Consider the following 15,213-nt stretch of genomic DNA (forward strand, 5'->3'; position numbering starts at 1 on the left):
CTCTCTCTCTCTCTCTCTCTCTCTCTCTCTCTCTCTCTCTCTCTCTCCTTTTTCTGTTTTCTCCTTTTTCTGTTTCCTGCTGACCCTAGGGTCTCTTACTGGCTAGGAAACACAGATGCTGTGCCCAACGGAGAAACAGTGAGGAAAAAGAAATAGGCTCCTGATTCCCACTGTGCCTCTCTGAAAGGCAAAGAATTATTTTTCCACAAACCTGCTTCCTGCCTAGATTCTCTCAAATCAGGCTTAGCAAGTTTGCTTTTTAGGAGCTACTAGAGGCATGACCAAACTTCAGTCAGTCAATGGCAAGTTACCTCTCTAATTTTAATTCCATTAGGAAGAACTGTTTTACATGTTGTAAAAACCTTGTTTAACACACTAACACCATGAATATCTCAATCTCTCCATTACCTGATCTCATTCTGTGGTTTTTGTGGATTGCTGGAGTATGTGTAGGGGTGAACATGAACTGGTCAAGGACAAATGACCCAACCCTCATACTAATGAGCATATTCTATATGGCTGCTGCCCTTAGGTGCTTTATCTTTCAACTTGGGGAGGAGATCACCTGTTTGTTGGATTAGATGATTTTTCTTTGTGGTAATTTGTTTACTTAGATTAAACTTCCTTCAGGAATGGTGATTATTATTCTGGAGAGCCATTTAGAACTGTGCCAAAAGGATTGTAAAACTGTGCATACCCTTTGACCCAGCTAGACCACTACTAATTCTCTATTCTTTTTTATTTTTAAAGAAAAGAACTTGTATATGTAAAAATAGAAGCTCTTTTTGTATGGTGTTAATGAATTGAAAGTTAAAGGGATGCCCATAAATTGAGGAATGGTTAAACAAGTTGTGGTATATAATTATTATGGAATACTACTGTGCTATAGGAAACAACAAGCAGGATGTTTTCAAAAAAGCCTGGAAAGACTTACATGAATTGATACAAAGTGAAGTGAGAAGAACCAGGAGAACATTGTTCATAGTAACAAGCAATATTGTACTATGACAAATAGTAAATAACTTAGCTATTCTCAGCAATACAACGATTCAAGACAATTCAGAAGGAATCATGATGAAAAATGCCATCTATATCCAGAGAAAGAACTGATGAAGTCTGAATACAGATCAAAGTATAGGGTTTTTTAATTTTTCTTTTTTTTGGCCTGTTTTCTCTTGCAACATGGCTAATATGTAAATATGTTTTGTATGATTGCACATATATAATCTATACCAAATTGCTTGCCTTCTCAAGGAGGAAGGAGAGAAAGGAGGGAGAGATTTTGGAACTCAAAATTTTTTTAAATGTTAAAAATTGTTTTTACGTGTAATTTGAAAAAAATAATATTAAAAAAGGTTCCAAAAAAAGAAACAGTGATAATTTGTTTAAATGTCTGTTTTATCAATTTCCCATTTTTGCATCAATATCTTGTTTAAACTGGTTGATCTGAGTTGCCTTAATTGTATACTCTTTTTTCATCTGATTTGGTACCAATTTTAATCATGGGTCTAAGAAGCTGGTAAGTCTTGCTATCCACTGAAATTTGGAGAGGACCTCAGCAGCTATCTAGTTCAACTTATCCTGAAAGTAATGCCCAATACTAAATAATTGACAAATAGTCTTCCAGCCTCTTCCTGAAGACCTGGAGATGGAGGAATGAAATACCCAACACCTCTCAATTCATCCCATTCTACTTTTGGATAGTTCTAATTGTTAGGAAGATTCTCCTAGCATCAACGCTAAATTTTATGTTTTTGAAGTTCTACTTATTACTCTTGCTTCTGCCCTCTGGGGCCAAACTAAACAAAGCTAATCCTTCTCCCACATGTTAGTCCTTGATAGACTTGAAGACAATAATCTTGTTCCCCCATGAGTCTTTTCTTCTCTAGGCTAAACATCCCCCAGTTTCTTCAACTGACATAAACTTGAGACCCTTTACCATTCTAGTTCCCTTCTCTAATCATGGTTCAATGCCCTTCTTCAATGGTGGCACATAAGACTGAACATATAAGTTCCAGATGAGGTCATATCAGGGCAGAGTATCATAGAACTATCACCTAATTCAGCCCAAGATGGCATTGGTGTTTTTGACTGTCATATCACACTACTAACTCCTATTGAGTTTAAGTTCACCCATGAAAACATTCAGATCATTTTCAGACAAACTATTACCTTGTCATGTCTCCTCCAACCTTGAACTAGTGAAGCTGATTTTTGCATCTGAAGGTAATACTTTACATTTATTGTTTTTGAATTTGCCTTATTAGATTTAGCTCAGTGCCCTAACCCATCAAGTTATCTCTGACACCTAATTCTATCATTCTAGAGTGATAGATGTCCTTTCCAACTTGGTGTCATTTGTAAATGTGATGAACATACTATCTCTCCCTTTATATATGCTATTGACAAAACATTAAACAATAAAACTTCAATCATGGATCCCTGGGTTATTTTACTAGAGATCTGGCATGTTGACATTGAGTCACTCATAACTCCTCTACAAGGCTGGCCATCTGACCAATTCTGAATCTGTTCAAGGATGTCATCATCTCATCCATATCCCTCCACTTTCTCCATGAGAACAGTATAAAATATTTTGTCAAAAGCTTAGAAAAAATTTCATTAAACTATACTGCTGGCATTTCTTTCCTCTACCAATTTAATAATCTGATCAAAATAGGGTTAGCCTATAACAATTTATTCTTTATGTAATTATGGAATCTATTTGTCATCATCTTACCCCTCTTACAGCTACTGGGAAGTAGAAGGAAGCACTCCCTGGTACTTTATTTTACCTAATTATTTTTGCTGACTAGGTCATTTTTTCCCATGTTGCTAAAGGGCTACAATTATTGTCAATATTCTCTAAATTTTGGAACCCTGGAAAAGTGCTGATTACTCTATTTTCAATTTGATTCGTAGATCCTTGAAGTGTAAGAAAAAGTAACTATAAATTGATAATCATTTGAATATGTTTATTCTAATTAAGTAGAAAAAATAAATTAAGAAGTATATTAAGCACTTTAACATATGGGAACTATTATGCTAGATAAAAGTTCACATTCTAATTGGAAGATGACACATACTAGGAAAGTTCACCTGAAGGGTGAATGGAAAGGCCCAGAGGTCACTCTGATCCTTGAGTCAGATTGGAAGGCCTAGTGTCCTTCATCTCACCAGAAGAATTGTAATTGATGACTCTTGACTCAAGCATCACTATACACCGCCCTGTTGGCTCCTACCTTAAAGGGAGAGGGCAGGAAGTGTCTGACCTATGAATACTGGAAAATGGGAAGTAGACTCAGAGGTCAGAGTAGAGTCTGTCTCTAGCTTACCTCTCATGGAACTGGAAAAGAGGAAGGGATATTGACGGGGAGAAGAGCTTCCCACAGTAGTTGATCTCCTCAGCCCCCCAGCACCCTGTTCTGGGCAGCAGCTGAGATAAGGCAGAGGAACACAAAGTTCTCATGGCCTCTCCCACTTAAAGTAAGTAGATTCTTATTATATTTCTACTTTATTGCCATGATATTGTCCCAACCTAATACCTTCCTGTAGTGGAGAAAGCTGGCACCCTATTTCTTATAGCAATTATAGGAAAGAAGGAAGGAAAGGAAAGGAAAGGAAAGGAAAGGAAAGGAAAGGAAAGGAAAGGAAAGGAAAGGAAAGGAAAGGAAAGGAAAGGAAAGGAAAGGAAAGGAAAGGAAAGGAAAGGAAAGGAAAGGAAAGGAAAGGAAAGGAAGGAAAAGAAGGAAAGGAAGGAAAGGAAAGAAAAAGAAAGGAAGGAAAGGAAGGGAAGGAAGGAAGGAAGGAAGGAAGGAGGAAGGAAGGAAGGGAGGGAGGGAGGAAGGAAGGAAGGGAGGGAGGGAGGGAGGAAGGAAAGGAAAGGAAATAAAAGAAGGAAAGGAAATAAAGGAAGGGAAGGAAGGAAGGAAGAAGCACTGCTTCAGCACTTCATATGTACAAAACACTGTGCTAAGCAACTGGGCTACAAATAGAAAAGTAAGACAGTCTCTGCTGTCAAGGAGCTCACATTCTAATGAGAAAGACAACATGATGGACAGTTTTCAAATGGGAAGTTTTCCATGGTCCTTAAGGTAAAGTTGCAAAGCATATGGCAATACCTCTTCCTTGATGTCATTTCCACTGATAAAATCAAGTTATTTTCTGTTTTTGAAGAATTTAAAAGTGCCAAGGATTTTGGTGGCAAAAACTTTCTTTCCTGCATATTCAGTAGAAGTGGTGGGAACATTGTCCAGGCTACATCTCCTCAGGGAATCATCTTCCCAGGATGATGGCTGCATGAACTGTACTGGAAGCATTGCTATTTCCAAGATTCTTGGGTTCAGGGTACTGGGTTGTTTCCCTTAGGGTCTGAAGAAAGAGTTGCGGTGGTAGTAGGGGTAGTGCCTGGAATAGGCTGCCTCCTGTCTCTCCTATAGGGTGTCTTTCTACTTCAACTCTGTTATACTTTCTGCCATATAGGTGGCAATTGTGAACAGAGCTAGCCCTTTCCCCACAGGAATTGTTTCCGCAGATGATGGCTAGGAATGTTGGGATGGAACCAGTTGCTGTCATTCCCAGGGTTCAGGAGTGGTTGCTCAGCAGTTGTTGCTACTAGTGATGAAAAAGGAGCATCTCTTTTCTCACAATGATCTCTCCTATCAAGTGATAGCTGCAGGAGCTGGGCTGGAATCAGGTCTGGTGGTTTGGGGAGCACTACTATTCCCAAGGCTCTTGGGTTCTGGACTGTCTCCATCACAGTGTGAGGGAAGATAGTAGTCAAGTTGGAAGTGGGAGTGTTTGGACTTGCCTGGTACACAGTGTGTCCTCTTTCTCCCTTAGGATACATTTTTTTTTTTTTGCTTCAACTAGGTTTGTTTGACTGCCCTGTTGGTCACAAATTTATGATCAGTTTTTGCTGTTAAGATTTGAAAGAGCTATCCTATTTGGAAGATTTAATGTAGGAAACATAAATAGCATTGTAGAATTCATAGTTGGGAGGAATTGCAGAGTTCATTTCCTCCAATACCCTCGTGATGCAGATGAGGGTCCTGAGAATTTAAATGACTTGTGCTAGGTCACATAGGAAGTCTGAAGCAGAGAGAAGATTCAAACCGAGGTCTTCTGTTTCCAAATCTAGTATTCTTCACATTAGAGGCCCCTGTCTCTCAAACAGATTCCATGGATGTGTGTGAATGATTAATAACAATAAATTCACATTTATTGAGTATATACAATTTTTGCAGTGCATTTCTCACAATGATGTAAGAAAGATAGTAATTGATTCATAATGTTATTAATCCAGTTGCAATTCATGGACAACTAACAAGATTTTATGTATGTGTATACACAATTCTTGTTTGTTCTTTGTTTTTGAAGATCAATGACATCATGATATAAGTGACATCTTTACTTTTCTGTGAATTGTATTGAAGTGAGGCAGAGTTACACAAAATCATCAGCCTCAGTCTCTCTTCCAGAGTCGTTGAAATCCAGTGACAAGATAAAAGTCAGGATGATTTGGCATGGCCAAGAATGGTGCCTTCAATGTCTCCCCCCTCTTTTTTATGTTTTAGTTTACATCATTCATTTCCACAATATTTTGAGTTACAAATTTTCTCCCCATTTTTCCCTACCTATCACCCCAAAACATTGATCCCACTGAATATCCCCTCCCCTAATCTGCTCTCTCCCATATCTTCCCCCATACCCCCTTCAACTTTCCAGTATGGCACGGTGGATCTCTATGCCCCAGTGCCTGTATATCTCATTTCCCAGTTACATGTAAAATAATAATAATAATAATATGTGTATATATTTTTAAACACTTGATTTTAAAACTTTGGATTCCAGATTCTTTTCCTTTCTCCCTCATCACCCGCCCTCACTGGGAAGATTAGCAATTCAATATAGGTTGTACATGTGTAGCTATGCAAAACATTTCCATAGTGGATATATTGTTAAAGACTGACTATATTTCCCTCCCTACTATCCCCATCCCCCACTTGTTCTATTCTCCACTATGAGCCTGTCCCTTTTCAAAAGTGGGTGCTTCCAAATTCCCTCCCCTGAGCCTGCCCTCCCTTCCATTATCCCCCCTCTCTTCCCCTTCCCCTCTATTCTCCTGTAGGGTGAGATCTATTTAGTGTGTATGTCATTCCCTCCCTAAGCCAAATTCAATGAGAATAAGGTTGACTCATTCCCTTTTGCCTTCCTGTTCTTCCCTTCCATCATAACAATTTTCCCTTGCCTCTTCTACATGAGATAATTTACCCCATTCTGTCTCTTCCCATCTCCTCTCATTATATTCCTCTCTCACCTCTTAATTTCACCTTTTAAGTATCATCCCTTCCTGTTAAATTGGTCCTGTGCCCTCTATCTATGTATACCTGTAAACATATATACACACACTCACATATGTATTCATATGCCCATGTACCCTCCTATATGGACATATATATGTATGTATATATACACACTCACACAGACACACATATACATTTCTATTCCCTTCAACTCTTCTCATATTGAGAAAAGTTTCATAAGTTACAATTATCATTTTTCCATGTAGGAACATAAGTAATTAAACTTTGATAAGTTCCCTATTATTTCTTTTCCCTGTTTACTTTCTCATGGTTCTCATGCTTCTTGTATATGAAAGTCACATTTTCTATTCAACTCTGGTTTTTTCATCAAGAATGCTTGAAAGTCCTCTATTCCACTGAATGACCATATTTTCCCCTGAAACATGATACTCAGTTTTTCTGGGTAAGTGATTCTTGGTTTTAATCCCAGATCCTTTGCCCTCCAGAATATCATATTCCAAGCCCTTTGATCCCTCAGTGTAGAAGCTGCCAGGTCCTGAGTTATCCTGATTGTGTTTCCCTAATATTCAAATTGTTTCTTCCTGGCTGCTTGTAATATTTTCTCCTTGATCTGGGAACTCCAGAACCTGGCTATAATATTCCTAGGAGTTTTCTTTTCGGCATCTTTTTCAGGAGGTAATTGGTTGATTCTTTCAACCTCCATTTTGCCATCTGGTTCTAAAACATCAGGGCAATTTTCCTTGACAATTTCTCAAAGGATGATTTCTAGGTTCTTTTTTTTTTTGATCATGGCTTTCAGGTAGTCCAATAATTTTTAAATTATCTCTCCTGGATCTATTTTCCAGGTTTTTTTTCCCCCATGGTTTTTCCCATGAGATATTTCACATTGCCTTCTATTTTTTCATTTTTTTGAATCTGTTTAGTAGTGTCTTGATTTCTCATAAAATCACTAGCTTCCATTTGCTCCAGTCTAATTCTGAAGGAATGATTCTCCTCAGTGAGCTTTTGAGATTCTTTTTCGATCTGGCAAATTCGACTTTTTAAGGCATTCTCCTCCTCATTGCCTTTTTGAGCCTCTTTTGCCATGTGAGTTAGTCTATTTTTAAGGTGTTATTTTCTTCAGTCAGATTGACTCTCATTTCATAATTTTCTTGCATTGTTCTCATTTTTCTTCCAAATTTTTCCTCCACTTCTCTTATTTGATTTCCAAAATCTTTTTTTAAGCTCCTCTATGACCTGTAACCAGCTCATATTTTTCTTGGAAGCTTTTGGTGCAGGAGTTCTGACTTTGCTATCTTCCTCCTGTTCCATGCTTTGATCCTTTTTGTCCCCAAAATAGCAATGTAAAGTTGGATTGCCCTGTTTGCTTTGCTTCCTTTGCTTGCTCATGTTGCCACTCAATTACTTGACTTATGAGCCTTTTGCCACAGTAGAACTCTGCTACCAGAAATGGGAGCTTTATCTCAAACACTGGCATTTTCACAGCTGCTGGAGGTTGGAGTTGGGTGCCCTCTCTGAAGCCTCCACATGCTCTAGCAGACTGCTCACGCACCCCAGGACTTCCATCCTAGATAGCAATCCAGATCCAAGGTTAAGCAAAAGAGAGTACCCCTCAGACTGGTCACTTTGTCCCCCTACAATCTGTAGACCAGGAGCTCTGAAGTAGCCACACAGAGGGTGGCTGCATGGCCACAGCACCTCAGCTGCTTCTTGCTCTGGGGGCAAAGGCCGACCACACGCCCGAATTCCAAGGTCCCAAAGTTCACACTGCATTGATCTCTTACTTTGTCCTTAGCATCTATGGGTTGATAATTCTGGAAACCCCCACAGCTGCTGGTGATCTGGAGTCTCTCCAGCCAGTGGCTTGTCAGAGTCCCCTGAACCTAAAACCTGTGGCTCATGGGGCTGGGCTCGGCTCTAAGAGCACTGTGCTGTCCATTTCCTGCCGGCCTGCCAGGCTGTCCTCAGAAGGAGGTTAGCTTCTCTGTGTCATTTTGTGGGTTCTGCAGCTCCAAAGCTTGTCTAGATTCAGTTTTTACATGAATTGGAGGAGGTGGGAACTGGAGCTGCATGGAAGTCCTGTTTCTACTCTGCCATCTTGCTTCAATGTCTTACTAAGTTCTAAGTACTCCACAGTGCTTCCTTCAGCCACCTTCATGGCTATTGGAGCAAGTTGTTCTCATCCATCCATTCTGCTGGGAAAAGTCTTCACATTTTAGGTAAAGCATACCCCTAGCTCACCAATAGGTTTAAAATCTTTTGGCTACCCTCAACATGGGTTTAGCCCATCTGCTGAGATGGCTATACTGAAGGATGGCCACTGTACATTCTATAGTATCTTGGAGTCACAGGTAAGTGTTGGGTAAAGGTGCACACCAAAGTTTAGTGAGCAGCCCTGAAAAGGGCTCAGCAAGCCCTCTCACCAGGGTGCTAGTCCTCCCTGAACACCTATTCAGACATTACACTCTCCTTTGGGATTATGCATTACTTTATTTTTATGAACATCACATTTTTTGAGACTAGATGAAAATTATAAGAAGTAGTTTTTTTTTCAAGCTATAGATTTTATGTTCAGTTTGGTGATGACTAAAGTTGTGGCATATTGTGCATATATTTTCAGAAGGAGAATATAGAGAAAAGAATAATTTATTGTTGTACTAACACAAAATATTAGTGGCATTAGGGTTCAGAGTAAGAATTCTTAACTAGAGAAGATAAAAAGGCTAGCAACAGAAAAAGGCTACCCTAAATGCAAAAATCAGAATCAGTCAAAGAACTCACTTGGCACTGGAAAATTTATAGTCCCCCCCCCCACCCCGCCTCAATGTCTTCATTAATCCTACTAAAGTACAGCTGCATAACACTATAAATCATTCGACTGGCTTAGGTAATAGGACTTTTATTTCATAATACCATGCCAAAAAAAACCTAGAGGCTTTTAGTAACACTGAATTTTCTATAATACCTAGTACTTTAAAAAAAAAAGAAACTCAAAGAGTTATTCTGTTATTGACAGGAAAAGTTATTTACCAACTATTGTGATAATGAGAAATAAATATAAATCAATAGCATAGAGTCTGATGGTTGAAAAGATTTATTATTTACACAGCATAGCTTTAAGTCAACAGAATTATTTTAGTTAGAGTTGCATCCACATAATACAAGGAAGAAAATCCATTACTTATTTCAGAATGATTATTAATCCTACCCATTGTTTGTGAATAACTTTAAATATTTTATCTTTGATGAATTTTATTCAGTTATGTTCCTGGCTTATTTGACAACCAGAAACTCTTTTGAATGTTCCACTCCTCTGTTTCCTAATTATAACCAAATGTTCTCATAGGAAAATGTTGTGGCCCACAGTATTGGAATGCCGGGGCAATAAAAACAGAATAGCAGGTGAACCCTAAATAAAAGGAAATGTTGGCATTCTACCACTGCTCAATTTCCATCCCATGGGATAACAAGGGTAGTTGCAACAGCATAGATAGAGACAAGGCATTTAGCTTGAGTCTTACTGACTTTCTGCATGAATGGAAAAGTAATCGCTAAATGTTTTTAATTAATTCATTTAATTTGTTAATTCATTTTAACTTTTATATACTTTAATATATAGATTAGTTATATATAAATTTATTAATTTAATTTAAATTGCTAAGTGTGTGCTAAGCACGGTGCTCGACACAGAAGATGTAAATATCAAAGTGAGACAGTCCCTGCCCTCAGAGAACTAATTTACTACTGAGGATGGGGAGAGCCAACGTTAAGGGAGTGATCAACACAGAGCCAAGACTAGGAGAGGGATAGACAGAGGAGGGAGTTTCCATCTGGGGAGTCACAGAAATGGTGAGTGTAGCCATAGAGAGTTGAGTGTCACACCCTTTATAGAAACACCAGTAGTATTAGTTTGATTAGTGTTACCAGAACAAGAGGTAGAAAACAAGGAGTGAGGAAAGAGTCTGAGCTCTGCCCCAATACAGATTCCATGATGTGAGAGGCATTTGGATGTGAGATATGATCTAGGGATGGCCAGATATGGTGAGTTAGGTGAGGTCGTACTACCTCACCAACAGGACACCTCAGACCAAGGACAGGATTTCTGAACCTCTAATAACTTAGTAGAGTAACTGGTACACAGTTATGGGTCTGGTCCCTAGAGGAATGGTCTCCAAACCTTTTCTTTTTAGTTGTACTCCCTTAGAAGTTAAAAAAAATTGAGTATCAGGCCAATCCAGTGATTCTGGGTCAGGATTGAAAGACAATGAAACTTCCCTGGACTGTATACAATTCAAATAAAAATAAGTTTACTTAACAATAATCTCTAAAGGGATACAATCACTAATTCAAGTGAGTGTTGCTCCCCATTCCTCAGTGCTGAGTCAGAAAGACATCGCACACAGTGGTGGGAATTCTGCCAAACCTCAGGACCAGTAACGCACCATAGGCTAGATAACAGGAAAATCTTGCCATTGCTTCAAGCCTCACACCAATCAAATCCTAAGGACAGTCTCCTTGCTCAATTGAAGGGAACCTAGCCTATGGAAAACAAATACCATTGGTGAATTAAGTGTTGTTCCTGGAGTCAGGAAAACCTTAGTTCAAATCCGATCTTAGACATTTACTAGATATATGATCCTGGATAAATCAATGAACTGCCTCAGTTTCCTAATCTGTAAAATGGAGATAATGGCACCTACCTCCAGGGTTTTGTGAACATTAAATGAGATAACATTTGTGAAGTGATCTTTATGTAAATGCTAGCTATTAACACTAATAATTATGAGGATGATGATGATAAATTACACCTTTTGGAGGTAAGGTCCCCCACATTTTCTAAGCAAGCTCTCATCATTTGAATTGCTTACGGACATGACTAAACAAGTCTGGCCTCAGGGGTCCGGTAAGAAACCTAACATGGGCAGTACTGGAGAAGCTACGGAAAGATGTAAAACGCCAAACCATGCGTGTTGTTGCTGATCAGTTGTTTCAGGTGTGACCAGCTCTTGACCCCAGTGAGCATTTTGTGGGCAGAGATACTGGAATGGTTTGCCATTTACTTCTTCAGCTCATTTTACAGATGAGAAAACTGAAGCAAATAGGGTTAAATAACTCACCTAGGGTCACATAGCTAGTAAATGTCTGAAGCCATATTTGAACTCAGATCTTGCTGACTCCAGGACCAATTCTCTATCCACTGTGCCACTTAGCTGCATCGACATCCTGTAAAAAAAAAAAAAAGTACAATCCATGGAGTGAGGGTGATGTTAGGGGATCTTAGCAATGGGTGTCCCAAAGTAAGGCACTGATAAAGAACAGGGTCAGCACCAGGGCCACAGTACAAATAATGATACCTCGAATACAGTCACTGATTCCATTACAGGTCAGGATCACCCATAGCCAGGGAGCTAAGAAGTCATAAGCCTCTTATGTGCAATTTCTTCAGGGTCTTGAGCCAATACTGAGACTTAGTCCTTAACAACCCACTCAGTGTTTTCCAGTCCATCAGTCAAAACTTCTCAACCCCTGGGTGATAATGCAAAATCTTTGTCTTTTTATAGAGCAGAATTAAGGCTCCCTATCACCTTCATCCAGGAACTCCACATTTTTACTTAGTGGTTTAAGGGATCTCCTCTCTTCCAAATGAACTCACAGTCCCTATAATTATGCAAAGACAGTTTCACCTCCCCATGCCATTAGAAAGCAAATCCTTTCCCAAGAATTTCACCCCTTGGTTCCCTGAGCCAACCCAAGGAAAAAGAACCCTGACAAACAAAGAGGATCAGAAACATTTCCCCAGAATGTATAGAACCTTCAGTGGAAGAGAGTGGAAACCTTGAGGCTTCATGACTTATGCAGGGGAGAGAATAAGCAAGAGTAGGAGCAGGTCAACCAGGACTGTATATACTTTCATACAAATATACATACACACATGCATACACACATACATACATACATACATACACAATACATCCTTATCAGGTAATTCTTCTTGGAGTCTGAATTCAAGAAACCTCTGTACCAGAAAAGCCTCCCACTGCCCTTCCTAGACTAGTGATGTTAGTCACAGGTAAAGGGAGAGAAAATAAGCATTTATATAGCGCTACCATGTGCCAGACACTGTGCCTTTACACTCTTTATAAACGTTATTTTTTGATACTCTCAATAATCCTGAGTTGTGGTGCTTTTATGATTCCCATTTTGTAGTTGAGGAAACTGAGGCAAATAAGTGACTAACCCATGGTCACACAGCTAGTAAGTATCTGAGGCCAGATTGGAACTCAGGTTTTCCTGATTCTAGGCCCCAAACTCTAGCCGCTGTACATCTAGCTGCTTCTGTAAGATGGGACTATGAACTCTGATAACCAGAGTAAAATGATGAAGTTATTATTTTGAGTCCATTCCAGCATTTAACAATGCCCCTGACTAAGGACAGTCCATTCCAGCATTTAACAATGCCCCTGACTAAGGATAGAGTTTTCCACCTCAATTTCTAACTCAATGAATGTGATGGTGGTGGACCCAGTCTCAGACATCCTTCATATCAAAATACATGCTGTGATCAGAAAAGGTGGTGCAGAGGAAGTTCATAAAGATGAAGGATATGTTCTGTGAAAGCACTGATGATGGTTGCCATCATGACAGACATGACTTACATTGTAATACCATAGACTGAATAACCATCAACTGTAATAAAAGCAAACCTCTTGTTCTGAGATGGGGAAAGGGCTGATATGATCAATTATCAATTGGAGACAGGTCAGGGACAATGAGGGATCATGCTATTCTGCTCATCCAAAAGTAGACACTGATTGGAATAAAGATCATTCCTGAATAGAAATACCCATCTTATCTTCAGTTAAAGGAATCTTAGGTTGCCATGTCAACCCACATAACCTCACAGTCCCCATGTCTGTATTGAGGATGGTCCTAGTCCCCGATCTCTGACATTTTCATAAGGGTATCAATTTGATTATTCAGTTAAATATAGGGCATAACATATCTCCAATGGGCATTGATTTGTCCTACTAATAACTTTGTTGTAGGAGAGACATCAGTGAAATTTCTCCACTGTGTTGGGAATCCAATTATGATAACTTTTATTGTCCCTGCCTGCTCTCTGCAAGCCCTAGGCCACTCAGCCAGACCCATGGCTATTATTCATAAAAGAGTATAGATGAAAATACTATCTGTCCTGTCTTATAAGATTCTCTAACAACAGTCATACAGATCATAGCATGACCCATTGGGTAGGTTTGCCATTTCTTCTGTTTCTCAGGCATTACTTGTCACCAAAATCTGGTTACATATTTCTTTCTTCTAAGAGGCAGAACTATTAAAGAACTAGGGAAACAGAGTTCCTCAAAAGCCAGGATTTCACAGGTAGGCTTCCACTGATTTAACAGAAAAGGCAACGCATTGGGATAAAGACTTGAAGGTTCAGAACAAAATCTTAAGCCATTCAAAAAGTGTGTTATCACCATCTTAAACATGACATTTTCACTTCATAATGGAAGCCTCTTTTGTGCCATGTCAAGGGATCCATTTAGCTTTACCCAATGGGGCAATACTGGAGAAAGGTAGACTATCCACACTCCATCATCTGTTCAGTAACAAGGACTCAGTAACAGGCAAGTACCTACTTTTTGCAAGCCATATAATGAATGACCACTGTGGGAAGTCTGGGGCTCCAAAAAAATAGAAGACATTTAATCTGGCTACTCTTTGGTACTTGTAAAATGCTCCAGTCTGATCCTTATGGATAGAGTTAGAGTCCAGGGGTGGAGAAACTGTGGTTATGTTATTCCTTAAAAAAATAAAATAGATACAGGAGGAGAAAATGCTGAATGAATTTTGTTGCTGAGTCATTCTCAGTTGTGTCTGACTCTTTGTGATCCCATTTGGTAATTTCTTGGCAAAGATACTGGAATGGCTTGCTTTTTCTTTCTCCAGATCATTTTACAGATGAGGAAACCAAGGCAAACAGGATTAAGTAATTTACCCAGTTTTATACAACTAGTAAGTGTCTGGGGCCAGATTTGAACTCATAAAGATGAGTCTTCCTGATTGCAGGCCCTGTGTTCTATCTGCTGTGCCACCTAGCTGCTCTGAATGAAATAATTCAGATGTTTCAGGGCTATGATCTGTTTCTAGTCCCATTTAAAAGAAAGAGACTTATAGGTGAGTGATTCATGGGGACCATCAAAATATCCAGGTTGAGAATATGGATCCTTCAGAACCCAGAGTCCAATAAACCTCCAAGCTTAGTTTTTAGATTAGGAAGCAGTGAGTGTGTCATTAGCTTAGACTTCCAGTCTCCTAAGTCCACAAGCTTGGGGTGACATCCTCAACTTCTCATTTATTCTCATTCCATTTTTCTAATCTGTTACCAAGTCTTATAATTTCTACAACCACAAAACCTCTCACAGATGCCCCCTTCTCTTCAATCAACCAGCCACCACCCGTGGCAAACCCTCATCTCCCCATACCTGGAAACTGCAGTAGTCTTCTGGCTGACCTTGCCCAAAGCCTCTCTCCATTTTAGCCCATCTTCCACTCAGCTGTCAAAATGATTCTTCCTAATATACAGGTCTGATTATGTCAACCCTCAATTAAAGTAACTTTAGCAGTTCCACATTAGACTCATTTGAACCTCCAAAAACAAATAGGAAACTTGTTTGGTTTTCAAAGCACATCATGACCTGCCTCCTTCTTACCTTTCTGGTCTTCTTATACTTTACTCCCTTCCACATACTCCACGATCCAAAAGAACCATGTTTCAGCATAATGACCACCTTGTTGCTGCTCCCACAAGATACTTTATCTCCCCACTGTGCTTTTTCCCTGGCTGCTTCCCATGCCTAGGATGTTCTTCTCTCTTACTTCT

General features: G+C 39.3%; 1 long non-coding RNA gene across 2 annotated transcripts in view; it reads right to left on the reverse strand.

The window, feature by feature from the left end:
• LOC138160998 (uncharacterized) overlaps positions 1–15,030 on the reverse strand; it is a 45,507-nt gene extending 30,477 nt beyond the window's left edge. Inside the window, exons 1-3 of one of the 2 annotated variants that reach the window (XR_011168239.1) lie at positions 14,816–15,030; positions 11,444–11,549; positions 9,405–10,865 (exon numbers count right to left, since the gene is read on the reverse strand). This is a non-coding gene — a long non-coding RNA (uncharacterized lncRNA). Of the gene's footprint in view, positions 1–9,404; positions 10,866–11,443; positions 11,550–14,815 lie in introns of those variants that run through there. The other variant, XR_011168238.1, reaches the window with a different exon arrangement.
• Between the last annotated feature and the right edge of the window lie 183 nt (positions 15,031–15,213).

This window comes from Petaurus breviceps, unplaced genomic scaffold (assembly GCF_028583685.1).
Source record: "Petaurus breviceps papuanus isolate PSGF00001 unplaced genomic scaffold, PetGlider_PUasm1.0 183, whole genome shotgun sequence".
In the NCBI taxonomy this organism is placed as follows: domain Eukaryota; kingdom Metazoa; phylum Chordata; class Mammalia; order Diprotodontia; family Petauridae; genus Petaurus; species Petaurus breviceps.